Consider the following 19,098-nt stretch of genomic DNA (forward strand, 5'->3'; position numbering starts at 1 on the left):
AAGCACCTGGGCGGTTCAGTCACTTAAGCATCCAACTCGTGATTTTGGTTCAGGTCATGATCTCACAGTTCATGAGATCAAGCCTCACATGAGGCTGTGTGCTAACATCACAGAGCCTGCTTGGGATTCTTTCTCTCCCTCTCTTTCTCTACCCCTACCCTGCTCATGCACACAAGGTCTCTCTCTCTCAAAATAAAAAAATAAACATTTTTTTAAAAAGATTACTGAGGAAACTGGGTGGCTCAGTCAGTTAAGCATCCGACTCTTGATATCAGCTCAGGTCACAATTTCATGGTTCATGAGTTTGAGCCCTGTGTCAGGCTCCATTGTCAGTGTAGAGCCTGCTTGGGATTTTCTCTCCCTCTCTTTCTCCCCTCCCTTACTTGTGCATGCTTTCTCTCTTTCTCTCTCTCTCAATAAATAAACATTAGAAATTTTTTTCAAAGATTACTAGATAGTCAGAAAAAAATTAAACCCAGTATTATAGTGATGATGTAAGTATAAATACATTTAAGTACCAGACTACTATGGAAAGAAATACCATGGAGTATTGTAAAATAAAAATGATACAAATACCAGACTTCAAACGTGCCTGGAAAAAGTGAAAGCCGGGGGGTGCCTGGGTGACTCAGTCATTTGAGCACCCGACTTCAGCTCAGGTCATAATCTCACGGTTCATGGGTTCGAGCCCCACATTGGACTCTGTGCTGACAGCCAGCTCAGAGCCTGGAGCCTGCTTCAGATTCTGTGTTTCCCTCTCTCTCTGACCCTCCCCTGTTCATGCGAGCGCTCTCTCTCTCTCTCTCTCTCTCTCTCTCTCTCCTTCCTTCCTTCCTTCCTTCCTTCCTTCCTTCCTTCCTTCCTTCCTTCCTTCCTTCCTTCCTGGCTTATTTATTTATTTTGGGGAGTGGAGGGACAGAGAGAGACGGAGAGAGAATCTCAAGCAGGCTCTGTGCTGAGCATGGAGCCTGCTTAAGATTTGTGCTCTCTCTCTCTCTCACTCTCTAAAATTAAAAAAAAAAAAAAGGTTGTTTTCATAGTTAGGAATCAATTTTTGATTATTTTTCTTTTTTTTTAATTTTTTTAATGTTTATATCTGAGAGGCAGAGACAGTGTGCCAGCAGGGGAGGGGCAGAGAGAGAGGGAGGCACAGAATCTGAAACAGGCTCCAGGCTCTGAGCTGGCTGTCAGCACAGAGCCTGACGCAGGGCTTGAACCCACAAACCATGAGATCATGACCTGAGCCGAAGTCAGACACTTAACCAACTGAGCCACCCAGGTGCCCCCTCTTTTTTTTTTTTAATGAATCCCGTTCTCATTTGTAACCTTAGATATTTGTGGGTTTGCCATGCATTTTCTTAATTAGACTCTGCCAAAGGTTTGGCTCTTTTAATTGGTCTTTGAAAGACCTGTTGGATTTATAGATGTGCTTTTCTCATTCATCCACAGAAAAGATGTGCTTTTCTCTTAACTAATTTTTGTTTCAATAGATTTCTTTTAGTCTTTCTCTGAATTTTTTATATTTAATTTACTTCCTTACTTAATAATAAAAGTATCTAAGACAACCTGTTTTCATTTGAATATAGCTTTAGCTGCATCTGTGAATTTTGATTTGTAAAATCTCTTTCTCATTAACTTATTATCTGTAATTGCAACTCTAATCTCTGTAGTCCAGGGGTTGTTTAAAGAGGTGTTTCTTTTTCTTTCCCACTAATGAAGTTGTTTTGTTGTTATTAACCTTTTCGTAGATTCCTAGTTTTATTGCACTGTGATTATAGAATATGACCAGTCACTTACTCTACTTTTTGTAATTGGGGAGGAGGTGTTACTTCATTGCATAACACATAATAAATATGTATAAACGTTTCAGGGACCATATTAAATGTGTCTGGAAGTTCCATTTAATTGCTAAATGAATCTATTGATTATTTGGACTCCTGCCACCCTCATTTACTTTTTGTTTGCTTGAACTGCCAAAGACTTGGCCACCTACAAAAATCATAATTCAGTCCATTCTTCTTGTATTAGAACAGTTTTGATTTATATGTTTCAGTGCTTTATTATTCAATGCATGAAGACTGATGGGTTTCATTTTTTAAGTTATACTTTTTGTTGATAGAAAACAAACAAAAAAACCAGCCTTGGATTTTGCTTTGTTATTACTATTCCCATCCTTACTTTCTTTCTGATAAATCTTTGCCATCCTTTCATTTTTTATCTTTCCATGTCTTTGTTTTAGATATTTTATAAACAGAGTATGGTTGGGGCACATGGGTGACTCAGTTAGTTAAGTGTTCTACTTCTGCCCACGTCATGAACTAATGGCCCATGAGTTCAAGCCCCACATCGGGCTCTGTGCTGACAACTCAGAGCCTGGAGCCTGTTTCAGATTCTGTGTCTCCCTCTCTCTCTGCCCCTCCCCCACTCATACTCTCTCTCTCTCTTTCTCTCTTTCTCTCTCAAAAATAAATAAACATTAAAAAATAAATAGAGTATAGTTAACTTTTGGTTTGGTTTTGGTTTTACCCAGTAAAGGAGTTGTATCCTCTTCACATTTTTAATAGAAACTGACAAGATTTTCTTTTCTTAAATTTAACCGTATTATTTAAATATTCTCTATTTTTAAATTTTTTGTTTTTTTGAGAGAGAGAGCAAGAGTGAGTGCATGAGTGGGGAAGGGGCAGAGATAGATGGGGACAGAGTATCTGAAGGGGACTCTGTGCTGACAGCAGAGAGTCGATGAGGGGCCCGGGCCCGAACTCACAAACCGCGAGATCATGACCTGAGCTGTAGTCGGACATTTAACTGACCGAGCCACCCAGGCACCACAGTGCTTTCTATTTTTAATACTTATGTGCTGTCTCCCTTTTTTTTAGTTGCTATGTTGGTCAAGTTTTATTTATCCTCTTTTTATTTATGGTTCAAGAGTTATACATTCATTTGAACTCTAATAATGGTTACTGTTAAAAGTTTAAACTGATCTCTTCATCAATACCGAGAATAAAATGGATTTACTTTTTAGGACACCGGGTGGTTCAGTTGGTTGAATCTCCCATTCTTAATTTCTGCTCAGGTCATGATCTCCTGGTTGTAAGATCGAGCCCACAGCAGGCTGTGCGCTGAGTATGTAGCCTAGTTGAGGAGATTCTTCACTTACTCATGTATGCACACCTACTCACACGCAAGTTCTCTCTCTCTAAAAATTAAAAAAAAATTTAAATAAATTTTGCTAGTAAATGGCTTGCTTTCCTTTTTAATTTTTTTAATGTTTATTTATTTTTGAGAGAGTGAGAGAGTGTGAGCAAGGGAGAGACAGAGAGAGGGAGACAGAGTTTTAAGCAGACTCCAGTCTCTGAGCTGTCAGCACAGAGCCCCATGTGGGGCTTGAACTCACTACGAACTGTGAGATCATGACCTAAGCCGAAGTCAGATGCTTAACCGACTGAGCCACCTAGGCAGCCCTCTCTATAAAAATTTAAAATTTAAAATTTAAGACTAAAATAATTTAAAATGAATTTACTTATCTCCTCCTGTGTATGATGACAAAATTAATATTTCTCCTCTTCCAGGCCTTCCTACATTTTCAGACAAGAGAGACACATTTTTTTAAAAAGTATGTAAACTTGAAAGTTATATTCCTATGCAGAAAACTTACTTTTTGTGCCCAGATACTTGAGTATATTATATCCTTTATTTTAGAAATTTAAAACTTCCTCTGAGCTACATTTCCACGTGATTGATTCTCTGCTAACAAAGTTGGGCTGGTATCTGTGACTCTTTTCTATCTGAAGACTGAAATCTTTGTGACATTGAGAAATTTTCTTCTATTGCTTGATTTTCTGCAGTACCTATTTGCTATTTACTGCTTTGTTGTGGGGGTTTTTTCTATCTTTATTGGGGTATAATTGACAAAAATTGTATATATACTTAAGGTGTACAACATGATGTTTTGAATCACTGTGTCTTTAATTTATCATGTTTCTTTTGCAGAATTATTTCTGCTTCTAATATTGGTCTGCTTTGTACTTATAAGTACAAGTACAAATTAGAGATTTTTTTCCTAGTTCTCTCTGCCTTCTTGCATTTACTCCATGGCAAGGGAAGACACCTGCTCTCACTCCTCAGGCTAAGCCTCCTCCTCCTGAACTGCCAGATCTTTCTACTTGTCTACCTGTGTCCACTGTTTGGTCGTCCTTGCTGAGGAGAGCCTGGGAGGACTGAGATAGTTTACAACCAGACACTGTATCTGCTCTGTGCAAAATCTTAAATATCAAAGAAGAGGAAGGTTTAGCCATATAATAGCACAGAGATCCCACAGATTATGAGAGAGAAGAAGGTAACAGAGTGAAGCCTTGATAAGGAGGTGTACTTCTGTTCAGAGAAGCTGATTTACGTGTTGTGGCTGAGAGAGTGACCCCTTCCCTAACCGATGCACTTTAGTACAGGACCTTCCCTGTCCATGGAACTCATGTAAAGGTTTTCGGGTATTGCTGTCCTATCTCCTTTTAGATTTGGGTGTAAAAACCCTTGAAAGGCAAGGAGGGGTTGCTTCTTCATCTTTGTATACTTCTGAGTTGCTGCTATTTGGTCCTTACCACCGACTCATAAGAAAGATAAGGCATCTAGTATGATCCTTATTTTGTAGAAGAGGAGACAGATGCTCCAAGAAATCTGGTGACTCACTCAGTCATGTGATTGAATAATCACAGGGCTGAAGTGGGATTGGCACTCAAGTCTCCCCTTTCTCCACTGCTCTTCCCCACTTACCGTCCTGTCTCCCACAACCCAAGGAGGCATTCTGGGTGCTGTTAATCCCCTCATGGGCCCCACTAGGGGCTTAATCTTTCATTATTTGTGCAGCAGGAGAAATTGGGTGCTCTCTTCCCTCTCATTGCCCAGTGCCCTGGCCCACGGGTCTGGGCATACACATGGGGGATTCCTGTGACTGTCAGCGGCATGCCACCAGACTGGGTGGACTAGGGGCCGGCAGGAACAGGGGGGAGGGGGGAGGGAGCCGAGAAAACAGTCCTGGGCCCCTTCCCCCTGGCCCAGGCAGCACCCAGAAGGGTCTTCCATCTGGATGGTTTCAGCGTGCTGACCCTCTTCTCCCTGACGCTCTGCAGCCCAGGCTCCCAGGCTACTTTGGCAGAGTCGCTGCTGTTAAAATCCTCATTTTATTAGGCTCTAATGAAGCTCTCCTGTGAACTGCTACATGAATTTAGTTTTGAATTTTGCATATAAAATCAAATGAGAGGGAAGCATCAGAGACATAAAATGTTTTTAGAAATGACAGTGGTATTTTTAATCATGTAAAATCATCTGGATGGGATACATGTATGTGGTAGAAAGATTGACATATTCTCTTACCAGTGGCCTCAGAAAGCCCCTGATCCACATAGGTTTGGGAAGTGATTTCCAATTTTCCCTTCCCTCCTCCGAGCACTGGCCCTGGCATTCTTTAAAATCAACCTAAGAACTCACCTCCTATGAAAATGTATTCACTTGATGTTTAGGAATACTTACGTATGCAGCTTATGTTCAGTTGTATGTGGTATCTGAAACTGCTTACAATAAAGGACATGGTTTTGGCTCCGTCTGCAGGCCTGAGTTCCAGTTCCAAGGTCTGCAGACCCGCCAGCCTCTTTGAGCCTCAGTTTCTCTATCTGTAAAATACAGACATGGAACTAAGTGGCCTTCCAAATACACGAACTATTAAAATGTTTTCCAGTTGTTTGTTTGTCTCTTCCACTGATCCCCCTGGATTGTGAATCCCCCTACGACAGGATTGCACCTTCAGCATGTTAGGTTCTCCCGTCCCCCGCAGGGAGCCTGGCACTCGGCATTGCCCCCAGTGGATGCCCTGCCAGTGTTGACTGCCAGACTGACAGCACCTGTGGTGGCCAGGAGGTGGCACTTTGGTATTTTCTGCAGTAGAACAAACCACAGAGTGAGAAATCTCTCAGGCTTCTGCTTTACTGACCGAAGTAGACTATCCAGGGATCAAAATAAGCAAGGAGCTCTATTTTTATATTTACATGTAATAAAATTGGCTTGTAGTGGTGGTTGGTTGGTTTACAAGTCTATGGGTCTTCACACTTGTATAGATGCATGTAGCCACCGCCCCAGTCAGGATACGCAGTTGTCCACCATCCCCAGACAACTCCTGTGGGTCAGACTACCCCTGACCTTAAACTCTGACAACCCCCCTCTGTTGTCCATCCTTATAGTTCCGTCTTCTAGAGAGTATCACATAGACAGGATCCTACAGTATGTAATCTACTGAGGCTGACTGCTTTCACTCAGCATAATGGCTTTGCAAGTTATCCACACTGTTGCATATTAATAATTTGTATCATTAGCTTATTCTTCTTATTGCGGAAGAGCATGACATTGTATAGATGTTCATAGTTTATCCATGGATATTCCATTCATTTCCAGTTTGGGGCCATTGTGAATAGAGTTGCTATAAACATTCCTGTGTAAGTTTTTTGAGTGAACATATGTTTTTATTTCTCTGGGATATATGCCTAGGAATGAGATTGCTGGGTCACATGGTAATTCTGATGTTTTATTTATTTTTGAGAGGCGAGGAGACCAAACATGGGCAGGGGAGTGGCAGAGAGAGTGGGAGACACAGAACCTGGGCAGGCTCCAGGCTCCGTGCTTCTGCACAGAGCCTGACACAGGGCTCAAACTCATGAACCATGAGATCATGACCTGAGCTGAAGTCAGACGCTCACTTGACTGAGCCACCCAGGCATCCCACATGGTAATTCTACCTTTAACTCTTTTAGTAACTGCCAAACTGTTTTCCCAGTGATTATATCAATTCACATTCCCACCAGCAGTGTATAAGAGTCCACCTGTTTTGCATCCCCACCAGTTTGTCGCTTTGTTCTTGTTGCTTTGTTTTTATTTTGGCCATTCTGGTAGGTCCATGGTGGTATCTCATTATGGTTTTAATTTGATTTCCCTAATTGCTAGTGATGTGGAGCATCTTTTCATGCACTTATTCGCCACCTGTATGTCTTCTTTGGTGAAGTGACTTCAAATACTTTGCTCATTCTTAATTTTTTCTTAATGTTTATTTACTTATTTATTTTGAGGGAGAGAAAGAGAGAGTGAGAGAGAGAGAGAGAAAGCATGCATGCATGAGCTAGGGAGGGGCAGAGAGAGAGGGAGAATCCCAAGCAGGCTCTGCCTTGACAGCTCGATCTTGGACCTGAGCCCAAATCAAGAGTCAGATGCTTAACCAACTGAGCCACCCAGGCAGCCCCATTTGCTCATTTTTAAACTGAGTTGTTCGCTTTCTTATTGTTGAGTTTTAAGAGTTCTTTACCTACTCATCTTCCTACCAGTGTCTTTCTCAAAGAAAAGTTTTCAGTTTGGTTAAATTCAGTTTAACAATTTTTTTCTTTTATGAGTTACACTTTTGGTGATATTTCTAAGAAATATTTCCCCAATCCAAGGCCACAGAGACCTTCTCCTGTTTTCTTCTAAAAGTTTTATGGTTTTACATTTACATCTGTGATCCATTTTGAATTCATTTTATAGAAGGCCTGACTTATGGATGTTCAAGTGGTCCAAGTTATCCAAATATCCAAGTTATCCTTTCTCCATTGAATTGCCTTTGTAGCTTTGTGAAAAATCAATTGGCCATATTTGTACCTATTTCTGACTCTTCATTCTGATCCACTGATCTATGTTTTTATCCCTTTGACAATTACATTATCTTCATTACTGTAGCTTTATAGTAAGAAAATCAGCTACTGTGAGTCTTTCAACTTTGTTCTCCTTTTCAAATAGTTTTGGATATTCTAGTTCCTTTGCCTTTCCATACACATTTTTTTTTTAAATGTTTATTTATTCACTTGGGTGGGGAAGGGTAGAGGGAAAGAGTGAATCCCAGGCAGGCTCTGCATCATCAGTACAGAGCCTGACGCAGGGCTCTCAAACCGGAAGAGCATGACCTGAGCCAAAATCAAGAGTCAGACACTCAACTGACTGAGCCACCCAGGCACCCCTCCATACACTATTTAGAAGCAGCTTATTGATATCTACAAAAAGTTATGCAGGGATTTTGGTTAGGATTGCATTAAATCCATAGATCAATTTAGGGAAAATTGGCATCTTAACAATGTGTTTTCCAATCTATAAACATGTTATTTCTGTTTATTTACTTTCATCAGCAATTTGATTTGATTCTGTACTTTTCAGCATATAGGTCCTATACATGTTTTTTAGATTTACATATAAGTATTTTTGGTTTGGGAAAAAAATAAGTATTTTTGTTTTTGGAGTTGCCGTGGATGGTTTTGTTTTAAATTTCTGTTTCCAAAATTATATGCCAACTACACTTGAATTTTTTTTAGTTTTTTGGCGCACTTTGGCAGCTCAGTCAATTGAGCATCCAACTCTGATCTCAGCTGAAGTCATGATCTCATAGTTGGTGAGATCAAGCTCTGTGTCAGCATCTGTGCTAACAGCATAGAGCCTACTTGGGATTCTCTCTCTCCATCTCTCCCTCTCTTTCTCTCTCAAAAATAAATAAACATTAAAAATTTTTTTTTATTTTTAAAAACTATATTTCCAGTTGTTCATTACTAGTATAGAGAAATATCTTTGCGTGTTGGCCTTGTGACCAACAAATCTGGTGACCTTGCTAAACCCACTTATCAGTTCTAGGAGCTATTTTGTAGGTACCTTGGGGATTTTTTTTATGTAGATAATCATGTAATCAAATAATAGAAAGACTCTGGTTTCTTCCCTTTCAATCTATATGCCTTTTAAATTTCTTTAAACCTGCCTTACTGTACTGGCGAGGGCCTCTTGTATGATGTTGCACAACAGCAGTGACTATGGAAATCCTTCCCTTGCTTCTGATCTCCACAGAAAGATCCCCTTCACCACTAAGTGTGTTGTTAATTTATGTAGATGTGATTTATCAGGTTGAGTTCTTTTCTCATCCTGGTTTCTTGAGAGGTTTTTATCACGAATGAATGTTGAATATTGTCAGGTGCCTTTGTTGTGGGGTTGTGGAGCACAATAGCCAAGAAAGAATTCTTGAGACATCGTAAAGTGCATCTGAGGGAAGTTATTTAAGTATCACGGGAACAGGACCCGTGGGCAGAAAGAGCTGCACTCTTGCTCTGTGCAGCTGGTGGCTGTATGCCCAGTGCTCAAGGGGGAGGGGATGTGCAGGGAGTAGTAGATCATAAATGCTTCTTCAGATTTCCACTCATAAAACTACATTCACTAAAAAAATTTTTAATTAAAAAGAAACTACATTCACAAGATTTCTCTGTTGCTTATCATTCAGTTTGATATTAACTATCAGTGAGATGTACAGGAAGTCATGAGACCCTTTAAGAATGTAGTAACCAGCACATATTTGATCCTTATCGAAACTCTGCAGGCTGTATACAGGTCAGCCTTCTGTGCTAAAGGTGAACACTTTCCTGCCTCTGTCCCTCATTGTTTCCCCCCTGACCAGTTTTTGGTCCTTAAATCTTTTAAGGTTGTTAAAGGGCGAGGGACTCATCTTCTGTAACTTTTTCAAGCTGTCAGGGGTCGTAGAGATATTGCTACCTTGGGTCTGAAATTGGTCACTATCTGCCCCTACAAGTAACTATAATAGAAGACCACTGCTGTAGAGTCCAGAGAGGACATCAGGGTGAATTTTTTTGAGTAGTAAGATCTTTTGAGTGAAAGAGTCTGCACCTGCTTGCATGTATCTCCACAGTAGAAAAGAACAAAGCCCAAGGGACAATACATTGTTATTATAATGAAAATAAGAGGGACACCTGGGTAGCTCAGTCAGTTAAGCATCTGATTCTTGATTTCAGCTCAGGTCTTGATCTCACAGTTTGGGAATTTGAGCCCCACATCAGGCTCTGCACTGTTAGTGGTTGGGATTCTCTGTCTCTCCCCCTCTCTCTGTCCCTCCCATGTTCGTGCTCTCTTTCTCTCGCTTTCAAAAAAATAAATAAATAAACTTTAAGAAAAAAAAGAAAGAAAGAAAATCAGAAGAGCAGTGAGAAGATGCTTTAAGTGTGGACCAGAGTCTACCTCCCAACCACAAATGTAACCAGGCATTAAGTGGCAATGTAGGGTCTTTAAGAGCGTCAGTTTGATTATTCATATCAACAAGTAATCCTGTTATGTTTTTGTCACCATCTGGAATGGAGTCACAGCATTCTGCTTTAATAATGGCACATGCCTGTCCTTGTGCTGCTGTTAAGACATCTACTGCCATTCTGTTTGTAGAACTGCTTTATGCACCTGGGTCATTTTGGTGTTTAATAATGTAATGCTATTTTGAGAGTCATTTTAAAATCTTACCTGTTTGTAGAACTGCTTTATGCACCTGGGTCATTTTGGTGTTTAATAATGTAATGCTATTTTGAGAGTCATTTTAAAATCTTACCTGTGTATTTATCAAGGACCTCTATGTGCCATAAAACATCTTCTAGACCTACTGATGGAAGAAAAATAGGTGTCAGATCCTCATACTAAAGGAGCACAGACCTTGTCCGTCATCATTTTAGCTACAGAAGATTCGCTGGACTTGTGATAGTCTCAGTGCCACGGCCGTGTGTCCAGGCATAACCCATAGAACATATTCCAGTCCAGCCTGGTGGAAGCCATGCCTACAAATTTGGCCCACATAACCGTTGTGTTCCATTAGGTGCTAGCCGTCTGGTGTCTGACCACCTTGTCCAGTCAATAGCAAACCAGCCAGTTGCCTGTAAAATAATGGTATGGTTACAGGCTACGGGGGGGGGGGGGGGGGGGGGGGGTAACCATCCCTTCGGCCAAGCACTGTTAGGCCATGAATCAGGGGTATGGTTTTTCTCTTAGCATAAGGGATGTGCCTTTTGACTTAATTGTCCTATTGTGGTAGTGAGCCACATATATCCATCCCCTAGTTGAGATAATCCTTCCTGGGTATATCGATAGGAAGGACTATACAGTCAAGGAGTTTGTTGTCGTCAGACTATCTGTGGATTGGCATATTCAGTTAAAATTGTGATAGTTTGAGGATAAGAAAAAGGCCTCTTATGGCCTGGAGAGTCCCATGTAACATTTACCATAGGCCAGCAAGAAACATTCTTTTTAGTAATAAATATAAATATAAATAAATAAAAATATCCCTCTATGTGCTGGTATTAGGGTGTGGTATCGTTTCAGCTGCGTATGGATGTAAATAATGCCAGTCTGTACCTCGTAATGGAGACACCCAGCAAGAGAGGCCTTAAGTGCTTGTTGTGGGCGTGAGCCACAAACCCAGCCCGGAGACTGGTTCCAGCCCAGCATAGTGTTGGGCCCCTTGTAGGAAAGGGTTCCATTTAGGTATGGTGTGTAGATGGCAAGATCAGAAACCTTCTTTTTTTTTTTATCTCGTCATTTAAAGAGGAATTTGAGACCTTCCACTGGTTCACAAGAATATGAGGGCACATCGTCCAGTTCATTGTCACCCTCCCACATCCAGGATAACCCAGGGCTCGGCCGTACATTATTCCTATAAGTCCAAGTTAACTCCATGGAGTGGGGTATAATCTGGTTTTAAGGAGCAGTTGTGTTATCCCAGACACATAGCATTGATCAGGGTGAGAGCTGACTTACACAGTTGTTGAGGAGTCCATTCCATTGTCCAGCTATTCAAATAATCATAGGTCCATGGGGTCCCTTTTATTATCTCCACAGAGTAACAAGCAGGAAGACTTATAGCAGTATCTCTGAAGTTTACCCCAAGTTGTCTAGCTTAAGCAAACAACAAACATTTAAAGACAATTAATTAAAACTAGACTCTAACACCCATAAGGATACATAATTGAGAAAGATAATTTTTCTCTCTAAGTTCACCCTTATTTCCAGAGACAGCCAAATCAAGACTGATTCGCTTGTAAAACAAGTCCAGTTTTAACAAACTTGGCCTAATTATTTAAGCTCAGCAAGGTCCTTGATAAATATTCAGCAAGAATAGTGATTGATTATATGGATCCTTCAAAATCTGCTTTGCAGGAACTTTTCATAAGGAATCTGTAGATTGAACGTTTTTGAGAGAGCGTGCATGTACACAACGATGTGAGCAGGCAAGGAGGAGAGAGAGAGAGAGAGAGAGAATGAGAGAATCCTAACCAGGCTCCACACTAAGTGAAGAGTCCAACAATTCGAGGCTCCATCTCACAACTGTGAGATTATGACCTAAACTGAAATCTAGAGTCAGAGGCTTAACCAACTGAGTCACCCAGGTACCCCTCTAGACTGAACTTTTAATAGGTGCTTAGGGGTAGAGCTGAGCCAAATTGTTTTCATCAGACTTGCCTATAATACCTATAGATTTGGGTATATTCTTCTTCTTGAAGTCCCCAAAATATCCAGAGTTTTCCTGCACCTGCCAGCAAGTGACATTCTTTACTCCCCTAGTAAGGCTGCTGGGAACTCAGTAAGCAAGGTATCAAGCCAACATTTTAAGGGGCTTTATTGACTCCATAAAGTCAACTTTAATTCTTTAGAGCAGTCTGGTCATATGAGAGTCTATGCATGTCTCTCTCACATAGGACCTTCCAGTCAAAACCTTGGTAATACAACCAGTGTTTCCAGTGGTGTCCTTTACAAGAATAGATTCTTTTTAAGTTTTCTTTAAATTTCAGTTAGTTAACATACAGTGTAATATTAGTTTCAGGTGTACAATATAGTGATTCAGCAGTTTCATACATCACCCGGTGCTCATCACAAATGTACTCCTTAGTCCCATTTACCTATTTCACCTATCTCCCCTCCCACCTCCTCTCTGGTAACCATCAGTTTGTTCTCTATAATTAAGAATCTGTTTCTTGGTTTGCCTCTCTCCCTTTTTTTTTCCTTTGCTCATTTGTTTTGTTTCTCAGACTCCAGATATGAGTGAAATCAAAAGGCATTTGTCTTTCTCTGACTTATTTCATTTAACATTATGCTGTCTAGCTCCATCCATGTCATTGCAAATGGCAAGATTTCATTCTTTTTATGGCTGAGTAATATTCCATTGCACGTATATACTATATCTTCTCTATCCATTCGTCAGTAGATGGACATTTGGGCTCTTTCCACAATTTGGCTATCGTAGATAATGCTGCTATAAACATCAGGATGTGTGTATCCTACTGAATTAGTATTTAGTGTCCTTTGGGTAAATACCTATTGGTGTGATTGCTATATGGTAGGTTAGTTCTGTTTTTAACTTTTTGAGGAAACTACAAAGAGAACAAATTCTTATTGAACTTATGCAAATAGCTAATTGCCAAGAAAGAAAAAATACTGGGAGTTTCTGAATTCTGGAGAATTCCAATAAAAAAAAGAGTTAACTGTTTCAATTTGTTCACAAAGGAAACCTTTATCACATTTCTGTAAGTTATAGATTTCTTAAGAGAAACTTTCTTTAAATCTAGAAGAGCAAACATCAGGGAACCAGCAGTGTGTCAAGTAAGAGTGACAAAAACTATAATCATCTTCCTCAGTTTATTTAGTGCCATACTACTAATTCTAGTTTTTCGGATGCAGCTTTTTCCGTTAGTTCTGGATATGCTTAACCATTTTAGTTTTATGATTTTTAAAGATACCAAAAACCTGTATTTGCCAAAAGTCCTTTTCCTGAATCTCCTTGAAGACAAAACCCATTCTACAAGAGCATTAGAATAATAACTGCAAACCACAAGAGACTCAAAAATAGAATGGTTAAAGATCTGATAAGAGAGTTCATTATAATGTAGCTGACAAGGAAACTTAGTTATTCCTGTGACACATAGCATTTTAATAATTAAAGTGTCAAGTGATGACCTTATATTAGAACATATTAAAACTTTAGGAATTTCATATATTTTCTAGAATACACGAAATTATATTTTTATATATTTTTAATTATATGCCTAAATAGGATTACAGGTCATTATAAATTTAATATTTACATTTAACCAAGCTGGCAGTAAGAGATTCTACAGGATGCTATAGAGCTGTTAGCAAAACTTAGTTCCTTTAATGTTGAGAAGTTTTAACTTTCTTAAGTAATCAAAGACCTGATAAGACAAAACATAGAAGTTTTGGTTTCCTGGACAGATAAAGAAAAATTTTTTAAACTTTATTTACATTTTCTTTTCAAGAGCAGACCAACAATCCAAGAAAATATTGTCTTTTTAACAAATAGAAAAGCCGAATTTCAGTTTTATGCCAGTGTACTTTTTAAAATTCATTCATTTCAACCTCAGTCCTGACCATAAATAAAATTCTTTTCCAAAAATTTCCCTTCACAAATCTTCTACAGCTTCCTTTTTTATTCAGATTTTGTCCTAAACAATTAGTCTCATTTTAGGACAGAATATCTTTTTCCCTCAGCAAAAGGTATTCCCATTTCTTATATCTTTCTCATAGTCCTCTAGTTTTCTACATACAGAGTTGCTTTCCTTATTTCTATGAGTCTTCTTTAAATTTTTTTTTAATTTTTTAAGTGTTTTTATTTATTTATGAGAGAGAGAGCGTGATCAGGGGAGGGTCAGAGAGAGAGGGAGACACAGAATCTGAAGCAGGCTCCAGGCTCTGAGCTAGCTGTTAGCACAGAGCCCAATGCGGGGCTCGATCCCGCAAATGGTGAGATCGTGACCTGAGCCAAAGTCGGACGCTTAACCAACTGAGCCACTCAGGTGCCCCTTCTTTAAATTTTTTTAACATTTATTTATTTTAAGAGACTGAGACAGAGTGTGAATAGGGGAGGGGCAGAGAAAGAGGGAGACACAGAATCCAAAGCAGGCTACAGGCTCTGAGCTGTCAGCACAGAGCCTCCCATGAACTGCGAATTCATGACCTGACCCAAAGTCAGGTGCTTACTGGACTGAGCCACCCTGTGTCCCTCCTTAAGCCTTAATTACATTTAGCGGAACTTTAACTCTTAAAAACATTAATCTCCAAAGAAAATTAAGTAGTAACCAATTGTGAATGGTCTGTTACACCAAAATTCTTTAGATTTGAAATTCATGAACATGTTTCATAATTTTCTAAAAATGTATTTTTCCATAGTACAAACTTTCAACAAAGCATAAAGCAAGTTTACCAATAGACCCAATATCGTCAGTTTCTCTGTGGTGAGAAGCCAAGGACCCAAACCTACATTTAGTAAACATGCTTTAGTCTTTATTTGGAAAAGATTTGGATATCCAATAAATGCAACCCAATTTATTGTTTAACTTAGCAAAACGTCAGAGTGTCAGGAGCACCTGGGTGACTCAGTTGATTAAACCTCCAACTCTTGATTTCGGCTCAGGTCATGATCTCACAGTCATGGTATCAAGCTCTGTGTCAGGCTCTGAGCTCACAGTGCAGAGCCTGCTTGGGATTCTACCTCTCTCTGCCTTTCCCCCTGCTTGCATGAGCACGTGATCTCTCTCTCTCTCTCAAAATAAATAAATATTAAAAAAAAAAAAAGCTCCAAAGTTTCATGTTACCAAAAATTTTGAAAGCTATTTAAAAGTTTTACCTATGGGGCTCCTGGGTGACTCAGTCACTTAAGGGTCCAACTTCAGCTCAGGTCATGATCTCGTGGTTTGTGAGTTCAGGCTCTGTTCTGAGAGCTCAGAGGTTGGAGCCTGCTTCAGATTCTGTGTCTCCCTCTTTCTCTGCCCCACCCCACTCATGCTGTGTGTGTGTGTCTCTCTCTCTCAAAAATAAACATTTTAAAAGCTTAAAAATAAACAAACAATGTTTTACCCGTAAACCTTTTATTTATTCAGCCTACTTGTTCTTAACAATTACCCATGAAAACTTTCAGACAAAATTAACCATCATTTTAAGTCATCTTTTTGCTGACAGATTGCACCAGAGATAATACAAGTTTATTTGACCTTTTGCCAACCTTGATAGAATAAAAGTTTTATATTTAGTGCTGATAACTCTAAAGACATGTTTACCTTTAAACTAACAATCTCAAGTTAGCCTCAATACTGAATATATTGCACCTGGGTACACTCACTAATCAGTTTATTCCCCATTGTCAATTTTTACCTGGGGCACTGGTGGGGAAATCTGAAGTGAGCGATTTAAGTCCAGAGAGAGGCACTCTCCATTCCTTGATAGCAAGGATAGGAAGAACAGGAGCCAATGGCACTGAGGGCATGGAGGATGGTACGGGAGCCATTATGCAAGTGGTACCCAACGTGGTGGGGAAAGAGGAGCAGGGGGGTGGAGGCAGAAGAGGTGAGGTGCTGCCAGCAAGAGGGCAGAGAAAAAGGACTCTCTCAGTCCTAAAGTTCACCAGCACAGAAAATGAACAGGCACACCTTTTCTTTCCACCCACAGAAAGTGAAAATAGGCCGTCTGTGTCAGGCAGAGAAGACAGGGAACCTCCCCGAGGCAAAAGGAGTTTCGACAGCTTCTTGGGAATGTTCTTTAAGGTCCCCATACCGAGGTAGACTTACCAGACAACTGGCTCCAATTATCATAGCCATTAACCCAGGAAATGAATGAAGGAGAAAACCCCGCACAAGAGTCAGGCAACGTTCATGCAGTAGTTGCAAGATACATTCCAGCTCTGACACACAAAGCAAACAAAAGAGGAGAGAGTAACTCAGGAAAAAGAAGGAGGCGTATACAGGATATTGGCAGAGAGATGGGGGCAGGGGGTGGTGCAAGTAAAAAACATGACAGAACACAGGGAAGCTGGTGGGTTAAGTAGAAGGGCCTAGGCAGCCAGCTGATGGTGGGTTGAGGAGAAAAGGGTGAGGAGAGGGGTATCCCCAGACCCCCTAAAGAAGTATGGATAAATGAGGGTTTTGGTAGAGAGCCATAAAGTCCTAACTATGTGGGATTTTGGTCCATTTTCCCTGATGCCTACCAAAAGGTCCAATTGATAAATAGAAATGAACCTTAAAGACCCATTAATGGGTTGTTTTTTATTATGCTTCAGAGAATATTGAGGCCAAGCATTATTACAGAAAAAGATGAGACACTTCTTTATATCCTGTTGTCCAGATTGACTCCATTGTGTTAGGTGACAACAACCCAAAAGAGAATTCTTTGGGGTCAAGGAAGCTGATCGCATAGTTAATTCCTACAAAATGAGGAGAGTACATTAACTAACTAGGAGTCCATTACCAAAATCCTCCTCAGCTTCCAAGTGACATCCCATCAGGAATATTGCCGAAGGTTCCTGGAGTTCAGAGTGGTGGGAGGTGTCCCTCAGTTTCAACTGCTCTGACCCCTTTATACTACCTGAAAAGGGTGTCAATCTCTCTTCACTTCCCTATTGCATCCTAGACTATAGCAGCTGTCAGTGAATGGACTGAAATGCCACCGAGATTGGAGCTGCCTCTTTCCATTTGGGCGACATCAGTATATTTCACAATCAGTAATAATACCTTTGTAAGCCTCTGGATCTAGTATTAATGGGTGAGGTAGAAGCCCTGGCCCTTGTTAAGAAGCAGCAGCTATTTGGTATCATATTAAGTGACATATATCTAAGCTAGAAGTACTTTCAATCTGAGAGCAGGACTGAGAATGCCCATGGGCAGGACAAATGAGAGATATGAAAAACAAAAGTATGGAGCTCCTATCTAATGTGGGCAGCTTTCTCATGAGCTTTATCCCAGATCCAGTCCCCCGCTGAATGAGTGCCTCAACTGGGTAACAGCTCCCATTAAACCCTTTCAGGAAACACGTATATGGTCAGATGTATCTCGGATTTTATGTTTAATTGAGGGATCACACTTGGTTATTTAGGAGGAAACCTTCCATGGAAGTCTTGAGATCAGCGGCGTCCTAGGGGCACATATGTCTGTCCTGTGCCCAAGAAGAATACGAGTATTAAAAGAACAGATAAAACAGAGAGAGCCTGATTTCTGAGCCAACACCATTACAGCCAAAATACTGGTGTCCAGCCAGGTAGCAGGAATTTGTTTTCCCCTTAGTAGAGCCATGGGCAAGAGGATGTCTCCTGAGCACTCAGACAGGACACATTCTGAAGAGTCATACTATTCAGGACATCTCTAGAAAAGAAAAAGAAGTAGAAGCTGGGAGAATAAAAGGGATTTAGCAAATCACACTGAGGCAAATCACTCCGTAATCCCCTTGCAGGGCCACCAAAAATGTTGGTGGGTCATGGAGTGCAAGGGCCAAGAAAGAATTCTTAAGACATTTTACAGTGCAAATTAGTAAGTTTATTTAAATATCATGGGGACAGGACCCATGGGCAGAAAGAGATGCACTTTTGCTCTATGCAGCTGGTGGTTATATGCTTTGTACTCAGGGGGGAGGGGACATGCAGTAAGTAGTAGATTGAGGGGTGCCCAGCTATGTCAGTCTGCAGAATATGTGACTCTTGATCTCAGAATTGTAAGTTCAAGCTCCACATTGGGTGTAGAGCTTACTTTAAATCTTTTTAAAAATTTAAAAATAGGGGTGTCTGGGTGACTCATTGGGTTAAGCATGTGACTCTTGATTTCAGCTCAGGTCATGACCTCACAGTTTGTGAGTTCAAGCCCCGATTGAGCCCCTGCTTGGGATTCTCTTTCTCCATCTCTTTCTCTGCCTCTTCACCGCTTGTGCACATGCATGCGCTTTCTCTCTTCTCTTCTCTCTCTCTCCCTCTCTCTCTCTCTCTCTCAAAATAAATAAATTTTAATAAAGTAAAAATAAATGTTCAAATTTCTACCTGTGAGGGGCACCTGGGTGGCTCAGTCGGTTGAGCATCTGACTTCAGTTCAGGTCATGATCTCACAGTTCATGGGTTCGAGCCCCGCGTCAAGCTCTGTGCTGACAGCTCAGAGCCTGGAGCCTCCTTCTGATTCTGTGTCTCCCTCTCTCTCTCTCTCTCTCTCTCTCTCTCTCTCTAGCCTTCTCCCACTCATGATCTATCTCTCTCTCAACAATAAATAAACCATAAAAAAAAATTCTACCTGTGAAACTACTTTCTCAGTATTTCTCTGGTGCTTATCGTTGAGTTTGATATGACTGTTGGTGAAATTTGTAGGTGGTCATAAGACCCTTTAGGAAAGCAGCAACCAGCACCTATTTGATCCTTATTAAAACTATGCAGGCTTTGGGGCGCCTGGGTGGCTTAGTCGGTTAAGCGTCCGA

The 19,098-nt window shown here is 40.5% G+C and overlaps 1 protein-coding gene and 1 long non-coding RNA gene across 4 annotated transcripts in view; one reads left to right on the forward strand and one right to left on the reverse strand.

Annotated features, from left to right (window-relative positions):
* The window catches only part of LOC120245070, an 85,575-nt gene extending 69,027 nt beyond the window's left edge, over window positions 1-16,548 (reverse strand). Inside the window, exons 1-4 of one of the 3 annotated variants that reach the window (XR_005531700.1) lie at window positions 16,443-16,548; window positions 11,626-11,759; window positions 10,427-10,477; window positions 5,524-5,663 (exon numbers count right to left, since the gene is read on the reverse strand). This is a non-coding gene — a long non-coding RNA (uncharacterized LOC120245070). Of the gene's footprint in view, window positions 1-5,523; window positions 5,664-10,426; window positions 10,478-11,625; window positions 11,764-16,442 lie in introns of all 3 variants that reach the window. The other 2 variants (XR_005531704.1, XR_005531703.1) reach the window with 2 other exon arrangements.
* Window positions 1-19,098, forward strand: part of MYO1D (myosin ID) — a 351,929-nt gene that overhangs the window by 245,153 nt on the left and 87,678 nt on the right. The gene's annotated exons all lie outside the window — the stretch shown is intronic.

Source organism: Hyaena hyaena, unplaced genomic scaffold (assembly GCF_003009895.1).
Source record: "Hyaena hyaena isolate Hyena2069 unplaced genomic scaffold, ASM300989v1 scaffold_10, whole genome shotgun sequence".
NCBI classification, from domain to species: Eukaryota; Metazoa; Chordata; class Mammalia; order Carnivora; family Hyaenidae; genus Hyaena; species Hyaena hyaena.